Here is a 20,770-nt window from a genome sequence, read left to right on the forward strand (position 1 = left end):
ACCCATTGAAAGGACAACCAGAAATTAATAGAATAAACGCTTTAAGTTTTTATAATATTAAAAGGCTATATTTCTGGATATGTGAAAAACTGTCCTTTTTAAACACAAAAAGCGGGGCGAAGCAAGAATGCCTTTCATCTTCCCCGTTATCTGTAGAGGACAGTGTAGGGGATAAGGTGTTATTGAGCTATTAAAGCTCTGATCATGGCAGGAGGGTAACAGCAATAGCCGAGCCTCAGTTAGAACTTCATTAGCTACAGCATTGCCATCCATTACCCTGATTAGTAAGTAAAGGGTAAAATCTCAAAAAATCGGACGATCTCTAGGCCACTTCTTAGTGGGCGAAAGACCGTCCATGTCTCAGCGTTGGTTCCACTCATTGACGGCCGCCCCGTCCAAGCACCCCGACGGGCTCCCCGTTTAAGCAGAACCGCTCAGCGTTGGTTCAACTCAGTGTCGGCCGCCCCGTTCAAGCACCCCAACGGGCTCCCCGACTCCTGAGCAGAACCGCTCAAATTCCGAGGAAAATAATTCACCGACAAGAACCCCTCAGCGGGCCCTGCCGGAGAACACCTTCCCCGGAGACTCAAGGTGCTCCCTTAAGGCAAAAACCCTAAGGGAGCGAACTCAAAAACTCACACCCAGGATAACAGCAACAGCCGAACCTCAGTTAGAACTTCATTAGCTACAGCATTGCCATCCATTACCCTGATTAGTAAGTAAAGGGTAAAATCTCAAAAAATCGGACGATCTCTAGGCCACTCCATAGTGGGCGAAAGACCGTCCATGTCTCAGCGTTGGTTCCACTCATTGACGGCCGCCCCGTCCAAGCACCCCGACGGGCTCCCCGTTTAAGCAGAACCGCTCAGCGTTGGTTCCACTCAGTGTCGGCCGCCCCATCCTAGCACCCGGATGGGCTCCCCGACTCCTGAGCAGAACCGCTCAAATTCCGAGGAAAATAATTCACCGACAAGAACCCCTCAGCGGGCCCTGCCGGAGAACACCTTCCCCGGAGACTCAAGGTGCCCCCTTAAGGCAAAAACCCTAAGGGAGCGAACTCAAAAACTCACACCCAGGATAACAGCAACAGCCGAACCTCAGTTAGAACTTCATTAGCTACAGCATTGCCATCCATTACCCTGATTAGTAAGTAAAGGGTAAAATCTCAAAAAATCGGACGATCTCTAGGCCACTCCATAGTGGGCGAAAGACCGTCCATGTCTCAGCGTTGGTTCCACTCATTGACGGCCGCCCCGTCCAAGCACCCCGACGGGCTCCCCGTTTAAGCAGAACCGCTCAGCGTTGGTTCCACTCAGTGTCGGCCGCCACGTTCAAGCACCCCAACGGGCTCCCCGACTCCTGAGCAGAACCGCTCAAATTCCGAGGAAAATAATTCACCGACAAGAACCCCTCAGCGGGCCCTGCCGGAGAACACCTTCCCCGGAGACTCAAGGTGCTCCCTTAAGGCAAAAACCCTAAGGGAGCGAACTCAAAAACTCACACCCAGGATAACAGCAACAGCCGAACCTCAGTTAGAACTTCATTAGCTACAGCATTGCCATCCATTACACTGATTAGTAAGTAAAGGGTAAAATCTCAAAAAATCGGACGATCTCTAGGCCACTCCATAGTGGGCGAAAGACCGTCCATTTCTCAGCGTTGGTTCCACTCATTGACGGCCGCCCCGTCCAAGCACCCCGACGGGCTCCCCGTTTAAGCAGAACCGCTCAGCGTTGGTTCCACTCAGTGTCGGCCGCCCCGTTCAAGCACCCCAACGGGCTCCCCGACTCCTGAGCAGAACCGCTCAAATTCCGAGGAAAATAATTCACCGACTTGAACCCCTCAGCGGGCCCTGCCGGAGAACACCTTCCCCGGAGACTCAAGGTGCTCCCTTAAGGTAAAAACCCTAAGGGAGCGAACTCAAAAACTCACACCCAGGATAACAGCAACAGCCGAACCTCAGTTAGAACTTCATTAGCTACAGCATTGCCATCCATTACCCTGATTAGTAATTAAAGGGTAAAATCTCAAAAAATCGGACGATCTCTAGGCCACACCATAGTGGGCGAAAGACCGTCCTTGTCTCAGCGTTGGTTCCACTCATTGACGGCCGCCCCGTCCAAGCACCCCGACAGGCTCCCCGTTTAAGCAGAACCGCTCAGCGTTGGTTCCACTCAGTGTCGGCCGCCCCATCCTAGCACCCCGATGGGCTCCCCGACTCCTGAGCAGAACCGCTCAAATTCCGAGGAAAATAATTCACCGACAAGAACCCCTCAGCGGGCCCTGCCGGAGAACACCTTCCCCGGAGACTCAAGGTGCTCCCTTAAGGCAAAAACCCTAATGGAGCGAACTCAAAAACTCACACCCAGGATAACAGCAACAGCCGAACCTCAGTTAGAACTTCATTAGCTACAGCATTGCCATCCATTACCCTGATTAGTAAGTAAAGGGTAAAATCTCAAAAAATCGGACGATCTCTAGGCCACTCCATAGTGGGCGAAAGACCGTCCATGTCTCAGCGTTGGTTTCACTCATTGACGGCCGCCCCGTCCAAGCACCCCGACGGGCTCCCCGTTTAAGCAGAACCGCTCAGCGTTGGTTCCACTCAGTGTCGGCCGCCCCGTTCAAGCACCCCAACGGGCTCCCCGACTCCTGAGCAGAACCGCTCAAATTCCGAGGAAAATAATTCACCGACAAGAACCCCTCAGCGGGCCCTGCCGGAGAACACCTTCCCCGGAGACTCAAGGTGCTCCCTTAAGGCAAAAACCCTAAGGGAGCGAACTCAAAAACTCACACCCAGGATAAGAGCAACAGCCGAACCTCAGTTAGAACTTCATTAGCTACAGCATTGCCATCCATTACCCTGATTAGTAAGTAAAGGGTAAAATCTCAAAAAATCGGACGATCTCTAGGCCACTTCTTAGTGGGCGAAAGACCGTCCATGTCTCAGCGTTGGTTCCACTCATTGACGGCCGCCCCGTCCAAGCACCCCGACGGGCTCCCCGTTTAAGCAGAACCGCTCAGCGTTGGTTCCACTCAGTGTCGGCCGCCCCGTTCAAGCACCCCAACGGGCTCCCCGACTCCTGAGAAGAACCGCTCAAATTCCGAGGAAAATAATTCACCGACAAGAACCCCTCAGCGGGCCCTGCCGGAGAACACCTTCCCCGGAGACTCAAGGTGCTCCCTTAAGGCAAAAACCCTAAGGGAGCGAACTCAAAAACTCACACCCAGGATAACAGCAACAGCCGAACCTCAGTTAGAACTTCATTAGCTACAGCATTGCCATCCATTACCCTGATTAGTAAGTAAAGGGTAAAATCTCAAAAAATCGGACGATCTCTAGGCCACTCCATAGTGGGCGAAAGACCGTCCATGTCTCAGCGTTGGTTCCACTCATTGACGGCCGCCCCGTCCAAGCACCCCGCGGGCTCCCCGTTTAAGCAGAACCGCTCAGCGTTGGTTCCACTCAGTGTCGGCCGCCCCATCCTAGCACCCCGATGGGCTCCCCGACTCCTGAGCAGAACCGCTCAAATTCCAAGGAAAATAATTCACCGACAAGAACCCCTCAGCGGGCCCTGCCGGAGAACACCTTCCCCGGAGACTCAAGGTGCTCCCTTAAGGCAAAAACCCTAAGGGAGCGAACTCAAAAACTCACAACCAGGATAACAGCAACAGCCGAACCTCAGTTAGAACTTCATTAGCTACAGCATTGCCATCCATTACCCTGATTAGTAAGTAAAGGGTAAAATCTCAAAAAATCGGACGATCTCTAGGCCACTCCATAGTGGGCGAAAGACCGTCCATGTCTCAGCGTTGGTTCCACTCATTGACGGCCGCCCCATCCAAGCACCCCGACGGGCTCCCCGTTTAAGCACAACCGCTCAGCGTTGGTTCCACTCAGTGTCGGCCGCCCCGTTCAAGCACCCCAACGGGCTCCCCGACTCCTGAGCAGAACCGCTCAAATTCCGAGGAAAATAATTCACCGACAAGAACCCCTCAGCGGGCCCTGCCGGAGAACACCTTCCCCGGAGACTCAAGGTGCTCCCTTAAGGCAAAAACCCTAAGGGAGCGAACTCAAAAACTCACACCCAGGATAACAGCAACAGCCGAACCTCAGTTAGAACTTCATTAGCTACAGCATTGCCATCCATTACCCTGATTAGTAAGTAAAGGGTAAAATCTCAAAAAATCGGACGATCTCTAGGCCACTCCATAGTGGGCGAAAGACCGTCCATTTCTCAGCGTTGGTTCCACTCATTGACGGCCGCCCCGTCCAAGCACCCCGACGGGCTCCCCGTTTAAGCAGAACCGCTCAGCGTTGGTTCCACTCAGTGTCGGCCGCCCCGTTCAAGCACCCCAACAGGCTCCCCGACTCCTGAGCAGAACCGCTCAAATTCCGAGGAAAATAATTCACCGACTTGAACCCCTCAGCGGGCCCTGCCAGAGAACACCTTCCCCGGAGACTCAAGGTGCTCCCTAAAGGTAAAAACCCTAAGGGAGCGAACTCAAAAACTCACACCCAGGATAACAGCAACAGCCGAACCTCAGTTAGAACTTCATTAGCTACAGCATTGCCATCCATTACCCTGATTAGTAAGTAAAGGGTAAAATCTCAAAAAATCGGACGATCTCTAGGCCACTCCATAGTGGGCGAAAGACCGTCCTTGTCTCAGCGTTGGTTCCACTCATTGACGGCCGCCCCGTCCAAGCACCCCGACAGGCTCCCCGTTTAAGCAGAACCGCTCAGCGTTGGTTCCACTCAGTGTCGGCCGCCCCATCCTAGCACCCCGATGGGCTCCCCGACTCCTGAGCAGAACCGCTCAAATTCCGAGGAAAATAATTCACCGACAAGAACCCCTCAGCGGGCCCTGCCGGAGAACACCTTCCCCGGAGACTCAAGGTGCTCCCTTAAGGCAAAAACCCTAAAGGAGCGAACTCAAAAACTCACACCCAGGATAACAGCAACAGCCGAACCTCAGTTAGAACTTCATTAGCTACAGCATTGCCATCCATTACCCTGATTAGTAAGTAAAGGGTAAAATCTCAAAAAATCGGACGATCTCTAGGCCACTCCATAGTGGGCGAAAGACCGTCCATGTCTCAGCGTTGGTTCCACTCATTGACGGCCGCCCCGTCCAAGCACCCCGACGGGCTCCCCGTTTAAGCAGAACCGCTCAGCGTTGGTTGCACTCAGTGTCGGCCGCCCCGTTCAAGCACCCCAACGGGCTCCCCGACTCCTGAGCAGAACCGCTCAAATTCCGAGGAAAATAATTCACCAACAAGAACCCCTCAGCGGGCCCTGCCGGAGAACACCTTCCCCGGAGACTCAAGGTGCTCCCTTAAGGCAAAAACCCTAAGGGAGCGAACTCAAAAACTCACACCCAGGATAAGAGCAACAGCCGAACCTCAGAACTTCATTAGCTACAGCATTGCCATCCATTACCCTGATTAGTAAGTAAAGGGTAAAATCTCAAAAAATCGGACGATCTCTAGGCCACTTCTTAGTGGGCGAAAGACCGTCCATGTCTCAGCGTTGGTTCCACTCATTGACGGCCGCCCCGTCCAAGCACCCCGACGGGCTCCCCGTTTAAGCAGAACCGCTCAGCGTTGGTTCCACTCAGTGTCGGCCGCCCCGTTCAAGCACCCCAATGGGCTCCCCGACTCCTGAGCAGAACCGCTCAAATTCCGAGGAAAATAATTCACCGACAAGAACCCCTCAGCGGGCCCTGCCGGAGAACACCTTCCCCGGAGATTCAAGGTGCTCCCTTAAGGCAAAAACCCTAAGGGAGCGAACTCAAAAACTCACACCCAGGATAACAGCAACAGCCGAACCTCAGTTAGAACTTCATTAGCTACAGCATTGCCATCCATTACCCTGATTAGTAAGTAAAGGGTAAAATCTCAAAAAATCGGACGATCTCTAGGCCACTCCATAGTGGGCGAAAGACCGTCCATGTCTCAGCGTTGGTTCCACTCATTGACGGCCGCCCCGTCCAAGCACCCCGACGGGCTCCCCGTTTAAGCAGAACCGCTCAGCGTTGGTTCCACTCAGTGTCGGCCGCCCCGTTCAAGCACCCCAACGGGCTCCCCGACTCCTGAGCAGAACCGCTCAAATTCCGAGGAAAATAATTCACCGACAAGAACCCCTCAGCGGGCCCTGCCGGAGAACACCTTCCCCGGAGACTCAAGGTGCTCCCTTAAGGCAAAAACCCTAAGGGAGCGAACTCAAAAACTCACACCCAGGATAACAGCAACAGCCGAACCTCAGTTAGAACTTCATTAGCTACAGCATTGCCATCCATTACCCTGATTAGTAAGTAAAGGGTAAAATCTCAAAAAATCGGACGATCTCTAGGCCACTCCATAGTGGGCGAAAGACCGTCCATTTCTCAGCGTTGGTTCCACTCATTGACGGCCGCCCCGTCCAAGCACCCCGACGGGCTCCCCGTTTAAGCAGAACCGCTCAGCGTTGGTTCCACTCAGTGTCGGCCGCCCCGTTCAAGCACCCCAACGGGCTCCCCGACTCCTGAGCAGAACCGCTCAAATTCCGAGGAAAATAATTCACCGACTTGAACCCCTCAGCGGGCCCTGCCGGAGAACAACTTCCCCGGAGACTCAAGGTGCTCCCTTAAGGTAAAAACCCTAAGGGAGCGAACTCAAAAACTCACACCCAGGATAACAGCAACAGCCGAACCTCAGTTAGAACTTCATTAGCTACAGCATTGCCATCCATTACCCTGATTAGTAAGTAAAGGGTAAAATCTCAAAAAATCGGACGATCTCTAGGCCACTCCATAGTGGGCGAAAGACCGTCCTTGTCTCAGCGTTGGTTCCACTCATTGACGGCCGCCCCGTCCAAGCACCCCGACAGGCTCCCCGTTTAAGCAGAACCGCTCAGCGTTGGTTCCACTGAGTGTCGGCCGCCCCATCCTAGCACCCCGATGGGCTCCCCGACTCCTGAGCAGAACCGCTCAAATTCCGAGGAAAATAATTCACCGACAAGAACCCCTCAGCGGGCCCTGCCGGAGAACACCTTCCCCGGAGACTCAAGGTGCTCCCTTAAGGCAAAAACCCTAATGGAGCGAACTCAAAAACTCACACCCAGGATAACAGCAACAGCCGAACCTCAGTTAGAATTTCATTAGCTACAGCATTGCCATCCATTACCCTGATTAGTAAGTAAAGGGTAAAATCTCAAAAAATCGGACGATCTCTAGGCCACTCCATAGTGGGCGAAAGACCGTCCATGTCTCAGCGTTGGTTCCACTCATTGACGGCCGCCCCGTCCAAGCACCTTGACGGGCTCCCCGTTTAAGCAGAACCGCTCAGCGTTGGTTCCACTCAGTGTCGGCCACCCCATCCTAGCACCCCGATGGGCTCCCCGACTCCTGAGCAGAACCGCTCAAATTCCGAGGAAAATAATTCACCGACAAGAACCCCTCAGCGGGCCCTGCCGGAGAACACCTTCCCCGGAGACTCAAGGTGCTCCCTTAAGGCAAAAACCCTAAGGGAGCGAACTCAAAAACTCACACCCAGGATAACAGCAACAGCCGAACCTCAGTTAGAACTTCATTAGCTACAGCATTGCCATCCATTACCCTGATTAGTAAGTAAAGGGTAAAATCTCAAAAAATCGGACGATCTCTAGGCCACTCCATAGTGGGCGAAAGACCGTCCATGTCTCAGCGTTGGTTCCACTCATTGACGGCCGCCCCGTCCAAGCACCCCGACGGGCTCCCCGTTTAAGCAGAACCGCTCAGCGTTGGTTCCACTCAGTGTCGGCCGCCCCATCCTAGCACCCCGATGGGCTCCCCGACTCCTGCGCAGAACCGCTCAAATTCCGAGGAAAATATTTCACCGACAAGAACCCCTCAGCGGGCCCTGCCGGAGAACACCTTCCCCGGAGACTCAAGGTGCTCCCTTAAGGCAAAAACCCCAAGGGAGCGAACTCAAAAACTCACACCCAGGATAACAGCAACAGCCGAACCTCAGTTAGAACTTCATTAGCTACAGCATTGCCATCCATTACCCTGATTAGTAAGTAAAGGGTAAAATCTCAAAAAATCGGACGATCTCTAGGCCACTCCATAGTGGGCGAAAGACCGTCCATGTCTCAGCGTTGGTTCCACTCATTGACGGCCGCCCCGTCCAAGCACCCCGACGGGCTCCCCGTTTAAGCAGAACCGCTCAGCGTTGGTTCCACTCAGTGTCGGCCGCCCCATCCTAGCACCCCGATGGGCTCCCCGACTCCTGAGCAGAACCGCTCAAATTCCGAGGAAAATAATTCACCGACAAGAACCCCTCAGCGGGCCCTGCCGGAGAACACCTTCCCCGGAGACTCAAGGTGCTCCCTTAAGGCAAAAACCCCAAGGGAGCGAACTCAAAAACTCACACCCAGGATAACAGCAACAGCCGAACCTCAGTTAGAACTTCATTAGCTACAGCATTGCCATCCATTACCCTGATTAGTAAGTAAAGGGTAAAATCTCAAAAAATCGGACGATCTCTAGGCCACTCCATAGTGGGCGAAAGACCGTCCATGTCTCAGCGTTGGTTCCGCTCATTGACGGCCGCCCCGTCCAAGCACCCCGACGGGCTCCCCGTTTAAGCAGAACCGCTCAGCGTTGGTTCCACTCAGTGTCGGCCGCCCCATCCTAGCACCCCGATGGGCTCCCCGACTCCTGAGCAGAACCGCTCAAATTCCGAGGAAAATAATTCACCGACAAGAACCCCTCAGCGGGCCGTGCCGGAGAACACCTTCCCCGGAGACTCAAGGTGCTCCCTTAAGGCAAAAACCCTAAGGGAGCGAACTCAAAAACTCACACCCAGGATAACAGCAACAGCCGAACCTCAGTTAGAACTTCATTAGCTACAGCATTGCCATCCATTACCCTCCAAGGGTGGACAGACCAACCTGAATACAATGCGTTTGTTTTGCAAACCACACTTCTAATCAGTGAAGTACATGTTAATTCTTTTTTGGTGTTTTTGTTAAATTTAAAAAAAATAAAATTTGTTATCTATTCAGTTGTAATTTTATGATATTCAAGAGTATCTTTATAAGTACAAAGTTATTTTATAAATTATATAAAAAACTTTTCTATAATTTAAATACCATTTAGATGATTTGATTTTGCTTGACGTACCATTAAGAACCAATGAAACTGACTTATTTTTATAAACGTCGTGTAGCGCTTTAAATTTATTTAGGAAATTACATTCAATATCCCCTTGGGCGCCATTCCACTTTTGCGTTATTCTCCATTTCAAAATTTGTTTCTGCACATCATTATCCAAACTTCCAGAAATCGTCCCCAAAACTCTCTCATCCTGAAAACAATTTAGTCAATTTAATGAACTCTCCTTGAAATACACAGAAAACCAGACGGAAAATAAACACAACCTTACTCCCTTCCATTATGTGTTTTTGAATATATTAAATAATAACCTGCGATACTTAGACGCCCTTATGACCAACTCCTTGCCAAGTACCCTTGGCTTTCGCAGCAGTAATTTTAGTATAAGTTAGTTAGTCTTATTGCAAAATATATAATTATGTGTGCAAATTGAGTTTGTTCTCTTGGCAGGTTTTCCTGGTTGCGCTAACGATCACTTTGAAATTCTAGGAAGGGAAATTCTGCGCTTCCAGACCTCCTAACTCACATTCTGTTATTAAGACTTGATAAAGGGTCTTCATACGTCCTAGACAGGATTTGAACTGAGATTTTTTCAAGTAAACGAAGAAATGCCAACTAGACGTCGCACACGGTGGCCATAAAATAACTTTCCCTCATTGGAGGCATCTGTAGCTAAAACCAATAAACGGAATGATTTTATAATGAGACTTTTGAAGGCATGGGGTGATGATTTCCCGCGAAAAAAAGATTTAGTACCAGAAGTCGTACCGGAGTTAGACCTCTGCCAGTGGGAACTGTGGATAATTACATTAAAGGCAGATAAAATGGAATAACATTTCGACGGTGTAAGCGACAGCCGCGTCACTCATTCCAGCTGGATATGTGGCGCGTTACGATGATAATAATAATAATAATAATAATAATTAAACTAAAACAACTTGCGAGAGACAGAAATTAATGTAGTGATTGAACTCACAGGAAATAATGTTCTATTCATCAGAATCTTGCGCTGCTCTCCGTCCTCTGCCAGGTCTAACTCCTGGTGATCCAGTTTCTTCAAACTTCTTAATCATAGCTCTCAGTGCTACAGCTGCCATAGGACCTGTACACAAGTTATGAACCTTCTAAATTCCCAAAGGGCCGCTACGGCATTGCACTGTTTAAGAGAAAACAACTTAACAAGTAAAGCACGCTGAGGCAAGGTAGGAACCATATTGAGCACAATTCGTCAGTCATTCGAATAACTGCCTGAATGTTCCCAATCCCTTTTTAAGTGGAATTGGTGGCGCTGCTGTCACGTACGCACAGCAAAATTTGCATAATCCTTTTTACCTGCGTTTACTCAAATATTGGACTACTTTCGGCTCCGCCAGCGCCAAAATTTTTCCTATCGGCGACTTTTGGTACTAAATATTTCTTTTGCGAAATTCATCTCCCCACGCCTTCAAAAGTCTCAATATAAAATGTGGTCTCATTCCGTGTATTAGGCTTAGCTACAGATGCCTCCAAAGAGGGAAAGTTAATTTATAGCCACCCTGTACTTTACAAATACACCACCACATCATCACTTCCACTCTGCTTATTTCCAGACTTTTTGTCACGTTTAGTTCCGATCCCAATCTTCTAGTATGCAGTGTGATTGATCCCTTTCAATGTAATACAAAATATACTGTGGGGGGGGGGGGGGGGATCCAGAACCTTCTCGATCTTCGAGGATAAAACAATTCATTAGGTTGGCCCCAAGAAAGGACCAAATCCGATGGTAAAGCGTTGAAGAGACTTCCTAATTAGCTCGTGCATAAGCTTTTCCCCATTAGGTAGCCTCGACTCTCCTCCCCCCCCCCCATACCATTACATACCTCTCTTCAAGCACAATTCAAAAGTGGATCTGTTTGGGTGGCATATCTAACATATATTTTAAATAGCCTTAAATAGAATGTCACTGCGGTTAAAATAAAGAGAAAAAAAAAAAGGTTCCTCAAAACATTTCCCAAAATATTTAAAAATCTCAAAAAACTTACACAAATCTCTTCCACATCCATTCATGCCATAAACACGAACGTAAACGATCACCAGCAGATTCGATATTCATGGATGGCTAAACTAGAATCTCCCCTTTTTAAACTTCGTTGGTTTAAGATTTCCTTTCTTCTGTATCATTGACCTGTTTTCTGTACCTTGCCTTAACCTGAAAATCACCTGACCTCCTTAATTTCTTATCCTTGAATCTCGATTTCCTGCAGTCTAACTACCGTGATAGTGAAGTCTTATGCTTCAATGGTGACTTTAATATCCACAACTTAAAACTGGCTGTTTTTTCCCAATTCCATTGGCTTGACTGTTAGAGAAGCCGAGGTATTTGCTGAAAGAAATCACCTGAAATAAACGGTTCACCTCCCAACCAGAATTTCCGGCAATTCCTCCTTTTCCCAATACTCTGCATCTTTTCCTAAGCCTGTATTTTTGGAAATTTAGATCACGTTCTCATCCAAGCTTCATCTCTACAGTGGAATTCTCTTCCATCTCACCATTCTGGTATACTTGGGCGCTAGAACAACGCCACGGGAAACATCTTCAAAACCTTTACCTTTCCTTTTCATGGCGAGACATTTTCGCTTTCCAGATGCTTCTTGTAATATTGGGGCAGAAATTATTCATGTTGGAATGAGGACTTTCATTCTGCAGTCTGTTCAAAATACCTACAACTTATTAATAAAAAATTCTCCCAAACATTGCAGGTGTTTCCATTATTTTGGTTACCTATTGTAGTTTATAATAATGGTAAGTATTAGATAAGATATTGTTCAGGATATGTAATAATTATTACTAAAACGGGTAAAAACGGGTTATTTATTTTACGACAAATCTGGAAAAGGCATATGACAAGGTAACGAAAAGATCTCCCCAAAAATTACAGTTATTACGTAATGATACCAAGGTATTATACTAGCAATACATATTATTATTATTATTATTATTATTATTATTACAGACCTCCAGAGAGTCAGGGACTCATCGAAGGAAGCCACATACTACACGCATCACCAGCTATCATATTTATTCTTGAATTAATTATCGCTGTTTGCACTCCCAACATCCAACGGCAATCCATTCCAATCAACACCAACCCTATTAGATAAAAATCTAGCCCTCACCCCCCTTTCCTAACAGCATTCATTCTCATCTTCCAAGGATGCCTTCGCGTCCTTTCCCCACCCTCCATAAATTGAAAAATTCCATCAATTGAAATCCTGAAATCAGGGAATCCAAGAAGAAGAAGAATATAATAATAATAATTTTTTATTGATCTCTCAAATATTTACATATATGCAATTATCATCTTGAGTAACATTCAGTATATTATTTTACAAGGTTCTGCACTAAGTGCTACATATGTGCTAAATAATAATAATAATAATATAATGAAATTTCAATAATAATGATGATAACATAGTTCGTTTGTTATCTTTTAAAATAGCAATCACAGTAATAATTTACAATTATATAGTTCGGAGTTACACAAGTTACATAATATTACATGTAGTTTACTATTTTATTATTTTTTTTCAAAGTTTGAAAAAGAGTGATTATAAACAGTATTTACACATGTGCAATTAAAATATTATAATTCCTATTTCTCACAAGCATACAATGTAAACTCATTATTTACATATTTTTTTAATAATAGGAATAATTTATTACATTATTTTTTCATGTTACATAGTAATATTATATTAATGATATTATCACATAATAATCAGTATCTTCGGTATCTTCTTTATTGTTATATACTTTGCTGATTGTTTTGTTACATAATCTGCATTCTTTGGTTATAAGCATTACGTGTAGATGAGTGAGGCGTTCTAACCCATCTACTTCGAAGCTTGGGTTAGCTTTTATGAAGAAAGTTTGCCTGTAACGTTTTCAACGGTTTAAAGATTATCATCTCAGATTACAACATTGGATATCTAATCGCGTCAAAGTGCACGACTTTACATTTGCTAACGTTGAATTGACATCCACTTTCCCATGCCAACAATTCCACTCTATTCAAATCATTCTGCAAAGACTGCATATCAGCAGCATTCCTGACTACCCCACCTATCTCTGCATCATCATCAGCCAATAGCTTTATGTTGTCTGTTAATTCTTTCCCAATATCATTATTGTAAAGATTGAAGACTCATACCCCCCCCCCAGGTAGCCATCCTCTTATCCATGCTCATATTCTGTAACCCAAAGCCATTTTCTCCAATTTATGCAGCAGTCTTCCATGCTGTGGTCAGTCAAAAGCCTTAGCAAAATCCAAAAGTATCATGGTGTATCCATTCCCTTGTCTTGCTCAACGGTAACATTATTATAGAATGTGAGCAAGTTGCTAAAACATGACTTCCCCTTAGTAAACCCATGTTGGTCATCGCAAAGTACAGATTCTCTTTCAACCCATTTCTGAATGCGAGCACTAATCAACATTTCCAAAGTTCACCATCACTCCTGAAATACTAATTGGTCGAGAGTTGGATACATCGGTCTTTGCACCACCCTTGTGCAATGGAATCACCATACATTCCTTCCATTCCTGCGGAATCTTCCCTGTTCTGAGACTCATACTAAACAGCCTGGTCAAAGGAATGGCCAGTTCGGCTGAACTGGCCATTCCTTTTAATTGTGCTAGCCAATTAAAAAAAAATTGGTTAGCACAATTAACATACAAAGTGTACGTTAATTGTGCTTTGTATGTTAATTCTGCACAAAAGGCTGTAAATTAATAAATATTACATAAAACCGTGTGTGGACTAAAATATCAAGTGAACGACGAAGCAGATGGCGTCAAAATATCAGCTCATAATGGAAACAGCACACTTTCTACTGTGCTGTTTCCATTATGTGCTGTTTCTATTATGATACGCAAGTTTGCCAACTTGCGTATCACTATTGCAGACCTTAGTATTGATATGATTTTTATAAACATTTTTTTGCTAAATATTATTGTTTGGATGTGTTCAGGGATTGTTGTTTTGTAGAAAAATTTTAGTGATTCTCGAAAAATACTTTATTTCGCTACGTTATCCCTCATTGTTCATGTGAAATGTGAATGAAGTAAAGAGTGGGTACAGAAAATGAGGGGGGGGGGAACTTGCGAACACTCCACCAACATAGATAAAATCTGGTCTCGTGTCCACGTCTTCCCTTAACAGTATCCATTGATATGCATACCGTCACACTCAGACTTCCTCCATTCAAGATCTCCTAGAGTACGTAATAAACAAGTGAAGTATTCACGTGACAGTTGTGAAGCCTCCTGATTTGTTGCGATCACCTTTTGTCCTCTGTACTATGTTGCTGCTTACAGAATTTCTTTACTGCTCGAATGGATGACGACGATTTGGTTCCTACGGTGTATTTTGCATGCCCATGAATGTGTTACCTGCACCGCATGTAAATATCGCTCATCAAGAAGGGAAGAGAAAATAAGTCAGAGACTTTGTTATGAAGAACGAAATTGTTAGTATCATATCTATTTCATGCTTCCTATAGGCAAAGTCATGGTATTTCGCTAAACGTTAAAAGTAATCGACCGCCTAGAGATAGGTTACCTTCTGAGTAATGTAAGTATTTTTCTTACTGACATTTAATATTTGCGATATTCAGTAATCTCAATTTTTCTTTTAATTTGAGAATTTTAGTGACAAAATGATTCGCAACGAAACAGACTAAATGCGACAAATGATTGTAAATATAAACCTTCTGCTGAAAAATGAGTTCAGGTTCATTTTCTGCGATAATGAACAATAAAAGAACTTCTATTGCAAAACCTAACGTTTGATGATGCGCAACAGTTAGTTTGTTTACAAGCAACAATAATCTAGGAGATTTATTTGTGTTAGATTCTATGTTTTTGTTTGTGTCAAAACATTCTAACCGAAATGTTGTTGCCAATTAGAAATTGATTCAGAACCATTTGGTAATGTTTTCTCAGTCGCATTCAATTTTTGAAATGGGAGTCGTGCAGAAAGGCGATATTCCTTAGCAATGGATTGAAATACTGGTTGATTGTGTTTTTGTAAACTATACGAACGTAGCTTGTTGTAAAGTATTGAACCCCCGATTTATAGGATCAGCGTATCTTCCCTGATTTACGTGGGGATGGAGAGAAAGAGAGAGAAAGACGCTGATCACAACGTGCTAAGTTCGGCCGTCAATTTCAAATTATCCAAGGATTCTTACCTAAGATCGTTATAGTCTTATAAAGAACTTTTTCTGTGCCTTTAATCAGCTGGTTCTCCGGTTAGTCGTTCTTTGGACCAAGCAAATAAGTTCTTTTTTTGCTGTTGCGCTGTGTTTGTGTTGCTTGAAATCTAAGTGATAAGCTATGATAAGCTAGTAAGTATTCTTATACCTACAATTACTAATTCAATGATATACGCAACTAATACTTCCAGGATAAATTGTGAGATACATAAAACTTTTATGTAAAAATAACGAAAAAAATAATTCAAAGAAATTATTATAAACGGTTTTCATAATCGTCATAATAATGTGGTGATTTGAAATAATTCATGCAGTTGAGCAAGGAGATTCGACCTCACGAATTTTAGACACTTTCAGAAACTTGTATGATCAATATTAATTCATGCAACTCAGCAACTATTTTTCTTTGACACGTTCATGAAATTGTATGACCAATGTTTGAACAAAAACCAACAGAAAAACACGAAATGAAAACCCACTTTCTATGAAAAATCATCGGAAAAAATCAAATTAAGATGAACAGTCTTTAAGAAGTATAAAAATTCTGCTGAAAATAAATGCAATCAAATATAACTTACTGTAGACGCTATGTTAAGAAATTACTTTGCATATTTAAACTCATTTGGTTTCTTTGCATATCAAAGAAACCAAACTCATCATATATAGTGATAAAAAACAATAAATCGAAAGGAAAAGTAGTTAATAATTAACAACTTCTATTGACTCATACACGAGTATTGCAAAATGAAAGCTAACTTCCTCTAAACTGTACGAACATTCTCAAGGGAATCAACACAACACAAACCTCCATCATGTAGAAAATAATTATATTGTAAACAATCTTGAGCTATCTCGATATGGCTCGTTGTAGTCCTTGACATGTCCCAAGCATTTGATTGAGTAACCTACAATTTGTTACTGGGAAAAATAACTGCTAAGGGGCTTTGTGGAGTACAAAAAATAATTCACTGAGAAGTTATTCACACGGATGCAGTGGTTGGTTCAAGTTGGCACTACGATTTCCATTTACATAAGGGGAGGCTCCAAGGTCTGTCCTTGAATGGTATTTCATTATATATTAACATCATGACCTCCAAGAAGGTCACTACCTGAGTAATTATGTACAAGACAATATTTTTTTACACAAAGACTTTAGGTTGCTGTTGAAGAAATACATACTGTACTTTGGGAACTTCCCAAGTGAATTATTTATAAATGTATTCTTATAAATCGGGAGTAAATAAAATATATACTTTTTAAAAACAGGAAGAAAATTGTGTATGTTCTAAGTATTGTATTTGTGGCAATACACACACTATTTAGGAGCGTATAATTATTTATCTAGGATAAAATGCGGGTATCTTCAAAACAAAAATAATGCAGTCTCATAATGGACAACATATTCATACGAGCAGTCAAATAAATTTTTTGGTAGTCACCATGTTGATTTGTTTATCAAGTTGTTTACCGATTTCTATTGTTGTTTCTCATCAACTAATTCGATATCAGTATAATCTTCACACTAACTTCCCTCGATTGTTTATATCTGGTACCCTGCATGGGTAGAAACTTAGTTATCATGATCTGAAGTATTTGCATAAGTTCAGCCATCTCTAACTGGTGCTCACAGATAAACTCAATACTAACTGGACATCTTCAGTATGTCTGGCATAACAATTAATGCAATAATTATGAAACTCGGTCACATACAACCTTCTGTACAAAAAAGAAACCGAACCTTTCGAAAAATAGAAAAAACTAGTGGCGCCACCTATTGTATCGTTTTGTTGTCGAAAGCGGCAACCTTCATTAGTGTTGTGTCAACTGTTTATGACAATTGTTTCATTAGAAGCCGAGTTATAGTGCCAACAGTGATAGTGTGTTTTGACGAACGGTCGATCGTCACGATATTCATGCCGTACGCGACAAATTCTTGCTATCAATCGCTTCCAAACTTTGAGATAAACCTCACCATTGACCGCTCGGCCAAGCGGTACGAATTCTTTGTGGATAATGGCCTTGGAATCGTAGAAACAAATCAGCATTTTCTTTACTTTTGACTTCTTCAAGCGACTTTTTTTCGGATGCCTCTCTTCTGGTGGTTTCCGCTCAGCACTCTGGCGCTTTGTTTCGGGCTCATACTCAAAAAACCATGTGTGGTCACCAGTAACGATCGTTTCAAGGAAGTTTAAATGAGATTCTTGTAGTGTTCAATTCGATACGTTTTTTGGTCGTCGGTCAACTTGTGGGGAACAAATCGCGAATTCAATTTACGAAGGCCCAAACTCCCGGTCAAAATGTTGTGCAGTTGATTTTGGAATCCCCAATTCATCTGCAATCAATCTCATGGACGATTTCGGGTTTTCTTTGATAAAAATCACGCCCTTTTTGGATGTTGACTTCGCTCAGTCCAGTTTTTGGACGACCCGGCATTTCGTTCTCCTCAAGCGTCTCACGACCACTTTGAAATCGTTTAAACCACTCGTAAACTTGAGTAAGGGATAAGCATTCATTACCGTATGCTTTTTGAAGCATTTGATGCGTTTCGGTAAACCTTTTACCAATTCTAACACAAAAGCCAATCGCAGTTCTCTGTTTGAAACTCGTTTTCACACTGTCACTTTTGGCACTATAACTCGGCTTCTAATGAAACAAATGTCATAAGCAGTTGACACAACACTAATGAAGGTTGCCGCTTTCGACAAGAAAAATATACAACAGCTGGCGCCACTAGTTTCTTCTATTTTCGAAACGTTCGGTTTCTTTTTTGGACGGGTGTATAACAATCCTTAAAATTTATTTATTTATAATTAACCCATTTTAGATAAGTTTTCTACCCATGCCAAGAAAAATAAAAATAACGAGAACTAATTCTAATATGAATAAAATATTAGTAAAATATTTTTAATTCCATTATTCTAAACAAACCCTTGAACAATCAATTTATGATACGATATGATTAAAATACATTAATTTTCCTGCTTCACAAAAACCATTAACTATGAGTTATTTTTGATAAATATTTCATAATAACAAAACCTAAATGATGTGAAGTAACTTAATAATGTCTCTCTCTCTTTCTATCTTTCAGGAATAAATGCCAAATGAAAAAAGATTTCATGATCGCAATTTTACAAGGTCTCATTGGAGGTCTGTTAGTTATAGTAGGTTGTGCTTTTATCTTTTTAAAAATCTACCTTAAGAGGACTTTAGGAATATGTAAGAGTAGCCGAAACATGACAGGGGAAACGGTAATCATCACAGGTGCAAACTCCGGTATCGGCAAAGAAACAGCGAGAGAGCTTGTACGAAGGAATGCTCGAGTGATCATGGCTTGCAGGAGTGTTGAATGTGCAAAGGAAGCTGCCCTAGACATCGTTCGATCGACTGGTAAAGACAACTTGGTCATCAAACAGTTGGACTTGAGTTCTCTGAAATCAGTGCGTGCATTCGTTGAAGCCTTCAAACAGACCGAACAACGACTCGATGTCCTCATCAACAACGCTGGTGTTTTTGGTGAACCAGGTTTGCATCTGACAGAAGACGGACTGGAAGTGCAATTTGCTACAAACCATTTTGGTCCATTCTTGCTAACCAACCTCCTTCTCGACTTACTAAAGAAAAGCGCCCCCTCACGGATTATAATGGTATCATCACGTGCTCACTTTCTAGGAATCTTGGATTTTGACAATCTAAACTGCGAAAAGGAGGTGCTCCATCCTTTCACTGTGTACTGCAATACAAAACTTGCAAATGTGCTGTTCACTGTTGAATTAAGCCGAAGATTGCAAGGCACTGGAGTCACAGTGAATGCTTTACATCCTGGCTTGGTGGACACATCCATCGATCGAAACGTGACAGGAGTTCAGAAATTTCTATTTAAATACGGATTAAAAATATTGTTATATCCGTTTCTTAAAGACTGTAAACAAGGAGCTCAGACCTCCATTTTCTTGGCAATAGATGAAAGCGTAGAAAATGTGTCGGGAAAATATTTTGCTGATTGTCATCGTAGTGGTGTAGCCAGAATCACTAGAGACGTGAATCTCGCGCGTAAACTGTGGGTGGTATCCGAAACGCTGACTGGATTAATAAGTACTGACTTGATATAAAAAAAAAATTGTTGTGTCCAAAATTATTAAATATGTTTAGAAAATCAAATATTACAGGTAAAATTTATTAACTACCGTTTTTATTCATTGAAACATCGTCTGCATTGAATACTTTAGAAGAAAGGGCGCCCTCTAGGATTTCGTTAAAAATGTTTGTTTAATTTTTAATTAAATATTTTAATTTTTGTCATACTTGTGATACATTTACTTATGATTGATTATGTTTATTATTACAGCTTCATTACGTAGCTACCAGAATGACGTTATTGGCTAGTTTTGAAGAAGATTACTTCTAATTTTGTAAAGCAAAAATATAACATATCGTCAAAAGATGTGTATTTCGTAACATTTTTGTCCAATGGGACAAACGTTGACTTATCAACAGACTTTAGCTTACTTTTTAGCTTATTATAACAACAATGTTTGTTGGCTCATATACTATACATATAACTTTGTTTTGTTTAATTTTGCCAGTGTAAATGATTTCGTAGAAAAAGAATATTGGGATTACTCGAAGGATTTTAATCACGTAACAAATTAGAAACTGTAAACGTATCTAATATAGGTTACATTTTTGCTTTTTTCAATGATTTTTTCAATGATTGAATGAAACTGTTATCAGCATTCAGTTGACATTTTTCATGCTTCTCACGTTTTATTTTTTTTAACGTTCTGTAAAATAAGATATAAACAACGCGAAAAACATACTTTCTTTATTGACAACAAGAAAATATTCCGTTATCACTGTTTAGAAGATTCCTTGCACAGTATATCGAAGTACAGACAAACAGGAAGAGAACCCTATGGGCTAAATCTGTTTTTGTCTCATATAGCAGTAATGTGTGACCATAGGAATAGACTCATCGGATGTTTCATTCTAAAGCTGGAAGTGTTCTAATATTTACTTCAAGATAGAATAATTTTTACTAATTTATTTTACTACATCACTCTTACCGAAAAATATAGTTTTTCCGATAGTTTTAATAATGTGTTTCTTAGACTACTGTAAAGCTTTTGACTGTGTTGAGCATGTGAAACTGTGGGAAGTAATGAAAAGAATGGGTTTTCCTCAACTCCCTATCAGGTTGATAGCCAACTTGCACAGGGAGCAACAAGCCACAGTAAGAACAGGTGTTGGATTGACTGACTGGCTTGAAGTTGGAAAAGGAGTTAGGCAAGGATGTTTATTTCTTCCTCGCTTGTTTAGTATATATGAGGAGGACATCGCGCGTGAAGCATTGGACGAGCTCAAGACAGTAATGACAAGGA

The 20,770-nt window shown here is 43.4% G+C and overlaps 1 pseudogene; it reads left to right on the top strand.

Moving 5' to 3' along the window:
- The first annotated feature begins 18,493 nt into the window (after nucleotides 1-18,493).
- LOC150092939 (retinol dehydrogenase 14 pseudogene) lies at nucleotides 18,494-19,501 on the top strand (annotated as a pseudogene).
- The last annotated feature ends 1,269 nt before the right edge of the window (nucleotides 19,502-20,770 follow it).

The sequence above is a fragment of the Typopeltis vanoorti genome, chromosome 24 (genome assembly GCF_054136105.1).
Source record: "Typopeltis vanoorti isolate ZY-2024b chromosome 24, IOZ_Tvanoo_1.0, whole genome shotgun sequence".
In the NCBI taxonomy this organism is placed as follows: domain Eukaryota; kingdom Metazoa; phylum Arthropoda; class Arachnida; order Uropygi; family Thelyphonidae; genus Typopeltis; species Typopeltis vanoorti.